The 9,449-nt window shown below is 40.9% G+C and overlaps 1 protein-coding gene across 2 annotated transcripts in view; it reads right to left on the bottom strand.

Annotated features, from left to right (window-relative positions):
- Positions 1-596, bottom strand: part of USP18 (ubiquitin specific peptidase 18) — a 71,710-nt gene extending 71,114 nt beyond the window's left edge. The window contains exon 1 of one of the 2 annotated variants that reach the window (XM_041736674.1): positions 457-596. The gene's annotated coding sequence lies outside the window, so the exon portion shown is untranslated. The remainder of the gene's footprint in view (positions 1-456) is intronic. The other variant, XM_041736672.1, reaches the window with a different exon arrangement.
- Between the last annotated feature and the right edge of the window lie 8,853 nt (positions 597-9,449).

Genomic DNA, 9,449 nt, shown 5'->3' on the forward strand with positions numbered 1-9,449 from the left:
TTTTGGAATGAAGTTTTATGTTTCAACAGATCTAAATTTAGTTCTCTTCCAGGAAAAAAAAGGCAAAGAGGTTGGAGGAAGATCAAGATTAAAATACTCTGATTGCACATTTTGACAAAATCCTTCAAATTTCTCAATATATACATCCGCTGACTGAGCAATTCCACATCTAGGAATTTTTCACAAATATATTTGTATATTCACATCAATGTGTACATAAAATGATATCCACTGCTGCATCATCTATACCAATAAAAACTGGAAACAACCTAATGTCTATGAATTGTTTAAATAAATAATGTACTTGCCATATTATGTACCAATTTTTCTAAACGAGGTTGATGTATCTATGTTTTGCTATGAAAAGAGGTCCATCGTATACTGTTCAGTGGGAAAAGGCAAATTCCAGAACAATTTTAATGACTTGTCTGGATGAGAATTTAGCACCCAACTTGCCTCAAGCTCCACGAGACAGCCAAGCCTGCACTTCGAAGTCCGACGCTAGGGAGCCTCCAAGAAGCCTTCTCTGCTCCTGCCCGCAGCAAGCTCCGCGAAGCAGCCGCTGGAGAGCACAGGCGCGGCCGCGTCCTCGGGCTCCCGGGCCGAGCCGAGCCCCGCGCCGCCCCGCCCCGCCCCGCGCCGCCCCTGCGGCCGCCCCGCCCCGCCCCTGCGGCCGCCCAGCTTTCGTTTCCCACAGAACAGAAAGCGAAACTCAGCGGGCGGCTGGCTGCGCCGGCGGCCTCCGCGCGTGGGGGAGGCTCGGGGGCCGGCGACGCCCCGCCCCCCGGGGGCTCGGGGAGCCCGGGAGCCACACGCGTTCCCTTGTCAGGATGCGTGCTGCTGGGGGGGGGATGTGAGCTGGGGCAGCCGCTCCGGAAAACTGTGCGGGTTCCTCAAAGAGTGAAAAATAGACCTGCCCTACGACCCAGCAATTGCACTGTTGGGGATTTACCCCAAAGATACAGATGCAGTGAAACGCCGGGACATCTGCACCCCGATGTTCATAGCAGCAATGTCCATAATAACCAAACTGTGGAAGGAGCCTCGGTGTCCATCGAAAGATGAATGGATAAAGAGGATGTGGTTTATGTATACAATGGAATATTACTCAGCCATTAGAAACGACAAATACAAAAAAAAAAAAAAGAAAGAAAGAAAGAAAGAAATGACAAATACCCACCATTTGCTTCAATCGGAGAAGGACAAACAGTGTATGTTCTCATTCATTTGGGGAATATAAATAATAGTGAAAGGGAATATAAAGGAAGGGAAAAGAAATGTTGGGAAATATCAGGAAGGGAGACAGAACATAAAGACTCCTGACTCCGGGATTCGAACTAGGGGTGGTGGAAGGGGAGGGGGGCGGGGGGTGGAGAGGAATGGGTGACGGGCACTGAGGTGGACACTTGACGGGATGAGCACTGGGTGTTATTCTGTATGTTGGCACATTGAACACCAATAAAAAATAAATTTATAAAAATAAATAAATAAATAAATAAGATCTGTGCTGTGCTTGCGGTCCTTGCGGCCCTTGCCCTTTTCCTGCCCTTTGTCCAGGAATACAGGGGTCTCTTTTTTGCCACTTTGGGATCCTGGTAATTAGGATGCGCCTTACAGTCGTTTGTCACATTTTGTCTTTCATTATCACAAAATCATGCATCGTGAACTCGATGGCTGTAGGTTCACTGAGATGTGGCGCCCAGGACGACGTCTTTGTGCTGTGTCCTGCTGCCACTCTGAGAAGCCAGCAGAGGACAGACATGGGACAGTGGGAAAAGGAGGAAAGAAGTCAACTATTTACTTCTCCTTAAAACTTAGGGTGGCGAGATCTAACAAGATGGTGCTCTTTGAACGCACTGGTTGACATTTCTCAAAACTAGGCAAGAAAGAGGGTTTTTTTTTTTTTTCATTTGTTTTTATTGAAGTTTGATTTACCAACGTATAATATAACACCCAGGGCTCATCCCATCAAGTGCCCTCCTCAGTGCCCGTCACCCATTACCCCATCCCCCACCCACCTCACCTTCCACAACCCTTTGTTTGTTTCCCAGAGTTAGGAGTCTCTGGTGGTTTGTCTCCCTCTCATTTTTCCCACTCAGTTACTCTCCTTCCCTTATAATCTCTTTATATTCCCCGTATGAGTGAAACCATATGATTGTCCTTCTCCCACTGACTTACTTCACTCAGCATAATACCCTCCAGTTCTATCCATTTTGAAGCAAACGGTGGGTATTCATCTCTTCTGATGGCTGAGTAATAATCCATTGTATACATAGACCACATCTTCTTTATCTATTCATCTGTCAAAGGACATGGAGGCTTCTTCCACAGTTTGGCTATTGTGGACATTGCTGCTAGAAACATCGGGGTGCAGGTATCCCCGTGTTTCACTACATCTGTATCTTTGGGGTAAATACTGCAAGAAAGAGTTTAAATTGAACCTGAGTAATAATTGTTTCAAAATAAAGTTTGGGCCCTGAGAAGTATTTTCTGTAGCTTGCACGGTGTCACTGAAAATTGCAAATGGATTTCGTTCTCTTTTCCCTTTTTAATTTAAAGCGCAAGACAAAAAAGCCACACCTAAGTGCTAAAATTGAAATTCTGCCTAAAAATTTGGTCAGAGAGGAAGAAGCTTGGCTGACTTTATGGAATTATCTAGTTATTCTCCTTAGAGAAAAGTTAATTGTCAAAAATGATGAACAATTTATAGAACCTGATGCTAATTTTTGTTCTAGGAAAAGGACGGACTTTGTTGCATGGGATAGGGGCAAGTGATGTTTTAAGAAAAAGGAAAAATGGGCAGCCCAGGTGGCTCAGCAGTTTAGCGCCGCCTTCAACCCAGGGCCTGATCCTGGAGATCCGGGATCCAGTCCCACTTCAGGCTCCCTGCATGGAGCCTGCTTCTCCCTCTGCCTGTGTCTCTGCCTCTCTTTCTCTCTCTCTCTCTCTCTCTCTCTCTCTCTCTCTCTCTCTCTCCTCTGTGTGTCTCATGAATAAATTTTAAAAAAAAGAAAAAGGAAAAAATCAATGACTAATAAAGTACATAATTGGTAGTTCTTTCCATAGCTCATTTGTCCACAAACACATCTATTTTCAGGTGACCGGTTTGCTTTTTCTCTCCACAACTTGTCTATTTTCCTCTGCATTTTATCAAGATGTGCTTTTTTATTTTAAATTTTATTTTATTTTGCATGGTTCCTAAAACAAATTATACATTTGCTTTTCAGGTATATAGATTGAATCTCTCTCATAGAATTCCTTTGGGTAAACAAACATATTCTCTTAAGAAGAAGTGAGTGGAGATAAATTGAAGCTGTCAAACAGAACTCTTAAGTTTCAATTTCCTGGCATGGATGACAGGGTGGAACTAAAACAGAGTACTGGTTAACATCTATTACCTTTCCTAAATTATTCTGTATCCTCTGGCAATTTATTGCCTTAATGGAGGACTCTTTAAACCAAATATTTTAGGGATCCCTGGGTGGCCCAGCGGTTTGGCGCCTGCCTTTGGCCTGGGCATGATCCTGGAGACCAGGGATCGAATCCCACGTCGGGCTCCCGGTGCATGGAGCCTGCTTCTCCCTCTGCCTATGTCTCTGCCTCGCTCTCTTTCTTTCTTATTTATGATTTATCATAAATAAATAAAATTTAAAAAATAAATCAAATATTTTATATTTGGAAAATAAACAGAGAAGTTACAAAAATATTACAATACCCCATATACTCTTTACTTAGTATTCACGTTGCAGCACAGTTGCTTAATTACTTTTCCCTCTTGTGTACACACACGCACATACACACACCCTGTATATATTTTACATCAGTGTTGTTTGTTTGCTGAACTATTTGGGAGGAAATTGCATATCAAGATTCACCACCCCTAGATAATCCAAAGTATTTCCTAAGATCAAAGAAATTTTCTTACGTAAAGCAAGGGCAATTGTCAAAATCTGGAAATTTAATATTGATACAATACAATTTTCTAATGTATACAGTAAATATTTAAATGTTGCCAATTATCCCAACTTATCCTTTATATTAACTCTTTTTTACCTGTAGAGAATCCAAGCCATAATATTATTCATTTGGGTTTTTTATTATTAAATGTTATATTTTGAGATAATTGTAGAGTCACAGTACATGTAGAAATACAGCAGAGAAATTTCACTTTTCTCATCCTGTAAAACTATGGCATACGTCAAAACCACAGTATTGACACCCATGCAGTCAATGTCAGTACAGAATGTTTCCATCAACACAAGAATCCCTCATGTTGGGACACCTGGGTGGGTCAGTGGTTGAGCGTCTGCTTTCGGCTCAGGGCATGATCCTGGGGTGCTGGGACTGAGTCCCACATCGGGCTCCCTGCAGGGAGCCTGCTTCTCCCTCTGCCTGTGTCTCTGCCTCTCTATCTCTCATGAATAAATAAATAAATAAAATCTTTTTAAAAATTCCTCATGTTGCACTTTTATATCCACACCTAATTCCTTCCTGCCCTGCCTTCTCCTCATCTGGTATTACTCATCTGTTCCCCTTTTCACTACTTTGTCATGTATTTGGAATCACACAGTATGTAAACTTTTGGAATAGTTCTTTTTTCACACAGTATAATTCTCTGAAGACATATCCAGATTATTGAGTATATCAATACTTTGTTCCTTTTTATTGCTGAGTAGTATTCCATGGTACCACAATTTGTTTAATGATCCATATGTTGAAGAATATCTAGATTATATCCAGAATTTTTATAGGTTTCAGAGGTAGAATTCAGTGATTCATCAGTTGCATATAACACCCAGTGCTCATTTCATCAAGTGACCTGCTTAATGCCCATCACCCAGTTACCCAATCCTCCCACCCACCACCCCTCAATTTGTTCCCTAGAATTAAGAATCTCTTATGGTTTACTTCCCTCTCTGTTTTTATCTTATTTTATTTTTCCTTCCCTTCCCCTATGTTCATCTGTTTTGTTCCTTAAATTCCACATGAATGAGATCAGAAGTTAGGCGTCTTTCTCTGACTTATTTTGCTTAGCATAATACCCTCTAGTTGCATCCACATCCTTGCAAATAGCAAGGTTTCATTCTTTTGGATGGCTGAGTCATATTCCTTTGTGTTTATATACACCAGTTCTTCTTTATCCAGTCATCTCTCCATGAACAACTGGGCCCTTTCCATACTTTGGCCATTGTAGATATTGCTGCTACAAACATTGAGGTGCAGTGCCCCTTCCAATCACTATGCTGTATCCTTTGGAAAAAATACCTATAGTGCAATTGTTGGGTCATATGGTAGCTCTATTTTTAATCTTTTGAGAAACTTCCATACTATTTTCCAGAGTGGCTGCACCAGTTTGCATTCCCACCAACAGTGCAAGAGGGTTCCCCTTTCTCCACATTCTCTTCAACATTTGTTGTTTCTTGTCTTGTTAATTTTAGCCATTCTCAGCAGTATGAAGTGGCATCTGATTGCGGTTTTAATTTGTATTTCCCTGATGCCAAGTGATGTGGAGCAGTTTTTCATGTGCTTGTTGGCCATATGTAGGTCTTCACTGGAGAAATATCTATTCATGTCTTCTGCCCATTTCTTGACTGGTTTTTTTTGGGGGGGGGGGTGTTGAGTTTGGTAAGTTCCTTACAGATCTTGGGTACTAGCCCTTTACTGATAAGTCATTTGCAATTATCTTCTCCCATTCTGTAGGTTTTCTTTTGGTTTTGTCTACTCTTTCCTTTGCTGTGCTGAAGCTTTTTATCTTAATGAAATCCTAATAGTTCATTTTTGCTTTTGTTTCCTTTGCCTCTGGAGATGTGTCTTACAAGAAGTTGCTGCACCTAAGGTCAAAAAGTTTGTTGCCTGTGTTCTTCTCTAAGATTTTGATGATTCCCTGTCTCACATTTAGATCTTTCATCCATTTTGAGTGTCTCTTTCTGTGTGGTGTAAGAGAATGGTCCAGTTTCATTCTTTTCATCCATTTTGAGTGTATCTTTGTGTGTGGTGTAAGAGAATGGTCCAGTTTCATACTTCTGCATGTGGCTGTCCAATTTTCCCAACATCATTTATGGAAGAGACTGTCCTTTTCCCATTGGATATTCTTTCCTGCTTTGTTGACTATTAGTTGCCTATAGAGTTGAAGTCCATTTCTGGGCTCTCTATCCTGTTCCATTGATCTATGTGTCTGTTTTTGTGCCAGGACCACACTTGATGGTGCCCAAGAAATGGGCACATCTTGATCACAGCTTTGTCATACAGCTCGAAGTCCAGCATTGTGATGCCCCTGGCATTGGTTTTCTTTTTCAACATCCTTTTGGCTATTCGGGGTCTTTTCTGGTTCCATAAAAAATTTAGGATTATTTGATCCAGGTCTGTGAAAAATCCTACTTGGTCCTGGTAAACAATACTTTAATGTACTGTTGGATCCTCTTGGCTAGTATCTTGGTGAGAATTTTTACATCCATGTTCATCAGGGATATTAGTCCCTGATATTCCCCTTTTTGGTGGGGTCTTTGCCTGGTTTTGGGACAAGGGTGATGCTGGCCTCATAGAATGAGTTTAGAAGTTGTCCTTCCATTTCTATATTTTGAACTGTTTCATAAAAATAGGTATTAATTCTTCTGTTAAGTCCGTCCTGTCCAGTATGTCATTCAAAGCCCTGTTCAGTATGTCAAAGGACACACATTCAAAGTGTGTCCTTGTTGATCTTCTGCTTAGATAATCTGTCCATTGCTGTGAGCAGGTGCTAAAATCCCCTACTATTATTACATTATTACCTAGGAGTTTCTTTAATTTTGTTATTAATTGGTTTATATGATTGGCTGCTGCCAAGTGAGAGGCATAAATATTTACAATTACTAGATCTTGTTGGACAGGCCCTTTTATTATGATATAGTGTCCTTCTTCATGTCTCATTACAGTCTTTGGTTTAAAATCTAGTTTATCTGACATAAGGATGGCTACTCCAGTTTTCTTTGGATGTCCATTGTCATGATAAATTGTCCTCCACCCCCTCACTTTCAATCTGGAAGTGTCTGTGGGTCAAAATGGGTCTCTGGGCAGCCCGGTGGCTCAGCGGTTTAGCGTCACCTCCAGCCCAGGGTGTGATCCTGGAGACCCTGGATCGAGTCCCACGTCAGGCTCCCTGTATGGAGCTTGCTTCTCGCTCTGCCTGTGTCTCTGTCTCTGTCTTTGTCTCTCTCGCTCTCACTCTGTCTCTCTCATGAATAAAAAAAATTAAAAATCTTATAAAATGAGTCTCTTGTAAGCAGCATCACCATGGGTCTTGTGTTTTTATCCATTCTGATACCCTATGTCTTTTGATTGGAGTATTTAATCCATTTACATCCAGAGTAATTATTGAAAGATATGAAGTTAGTGCCATTGTATTACCTGTAAAGTTGCTGTTTCTCTAGATTATCTCTGTTCCTTTCTGGTCTTTGTTGCTTTTGGGCTCTCTCTTCACTCAAAGGATTCCCCTTCAATAATTCTTGTAGGGCTGGTTTAGTGTTCACAAATTCCTCTAGTTCTTGTTTGTCCTGGAAACTCTTTATCCACTCTGTATTCTGAATGACAGCCTTGTTGGATAAAGTATTCTTGGCTGCATATTTTTCCCATTTAGCATGTTGACTGTATCATGCCAGTCCTTTTTGTCTCGCTGGATCTCTGTGGATAGGTCTGCTGCCAACCTTCTGTTTCTACCCTTGTGGGTTAAGGACCTGTTGTCCTGAGCTGCTTTCAGGGTTTTCTCCCCATCTTTGAAATTTGAAAGCTTCACTCTTATATGTCGATGTTGATTTATTTTTATTGATTTTGAGGGGGGTTCTCTGTGTCTCCTGGATTTGAATGCCTATTTCCTTCCCCAGATTAGGGAAGTTCTCCATTATAATTTGTTCAAATAAAACTTCTGCCCCACTCATTCTCTCTTCCTTCTCTCCTCCTTCTCTTCTGGGACCCCTATTATTTGAATATTATTTCACTTTATGGAATCCTGATTTCTCAAATCCTGCCTTCATGATCTGGTAGTTGTTTTCCTCTCTTTTTCTCAGATTCTTCATTCTCCATCATTTTGTCATCTATAGTCCTGACTCTCTTTTTTGCTTCCTTTATCCTAACCGTTAGAGCATCTCTGTAATAGCATTTTTAATTTTGGCCTGATTAGAGACTTTTATTTCTGCATTAAGGAATTCTTTACTCTCCTATATACTTTTATCAAGCCCAGCTACATCTTTATAACCATTGTTGTGAATTCTAGTTCTGACATCTTACTTACACCCATATTGATTAAATCCCTGGCAGTGGGTACTCCCTCCTGTTTTCTTTTGGGGTGAGTTTCTCCATCCTGCCATTATGTCTAGAAAAATAGAAGAAAGAAAGAGAAAAAGACAACAGTAACAACAACAATGGAAAAAGAACAAAACAAACCTGAAAAAGGAAAAAGAAAAATCAAACAAAAAACAAAGCAGAACAAAACAAAAAACTAGATCCTAGGTGTATTTGGTCTGCTTGTTAATAGAAACTAGATCCCAAAATAGGAAAGAAAGAAAAACTTACATATGTACAAAAAGAAAATGTAATGAAAGGAAACCAAAAATAATATGTATATAACACATATATAAAAATTAAAATTAAAAATTGATAAAATAAGAAAATAGCTGAAAAAAAAATACTGGAAGACTAAAGAATTTTAAAACCACAGTTGCTATATACTGTTTTCCCCAAGAGCTGAAGCTTTGCAGTTTCTTTCAAAAGTCAACTTGGTGCTAAACAGTTGTTCCTGCTGGTCCTTTAGGGATCTCACAGGTGTCCTCATCCTGATGGTAATGGGCCTCCGTTGCCAGAGAGCTGGGCTCAGTGTAAAGGGCTCTGAATTGCACTATATGGTGCTGTTTTGCTCTCTGAAGCCTTTCAGCACCAATGGACAGGATTACAGGTCATCCACCTGAGATCTCATCCTAGAATTGAAAGTTCGCATGACTCACTCTTCAGTGAGCCCTCACAGAAAAGCAGTCAGTCACTCATCAACCTGGTTTCTGTCCTAACTCTGTATTCACCCAACCTGTGATTGAGCATTTTTATCTCAGGCACATGACTGAGTTTCAGGACTCCAAATTTTATGTACTTCTTGAAACTGTGCCATTCCTCCCTGGAGAGAGAAGGAGGTTTTGCCCTGCTTCTGTCTTTTGCTGGGCCCTCCTAGAGAGTAGTCATCTGACCAGCAGTGGCTTACTATGGCAACACTAAGTGGAAATCCAACACCTAGACTCACTGCTTTCAGCCAGATTCCCTGCACCAATGCTTGGGAACTCAGACATCCTCATTCTTTTTGTGACCCTGGGATCCTGAGACCATACTGTCCCACTTGGGATTCCACCCTACTTCACCACTTGTGCACCTTTAACCCAAGGACAGACCCAACTTTTAGACTTTTAGATGGTTCAATATTCAAAAGTCAATGT

Source organism: Vulpes lagopus, chromosome 21, assembly GCF_018345385.1.
Source record: "Vulpes lagopus strain Blue_001 chromosome 21, ASM1834538v1, whole genome shotgun sequence".
NCBI lineage: Eukaryota > Metazoa > Chordata > Mammalia > Carnivora > Canidae > Vulpes > Vulpes lagopus.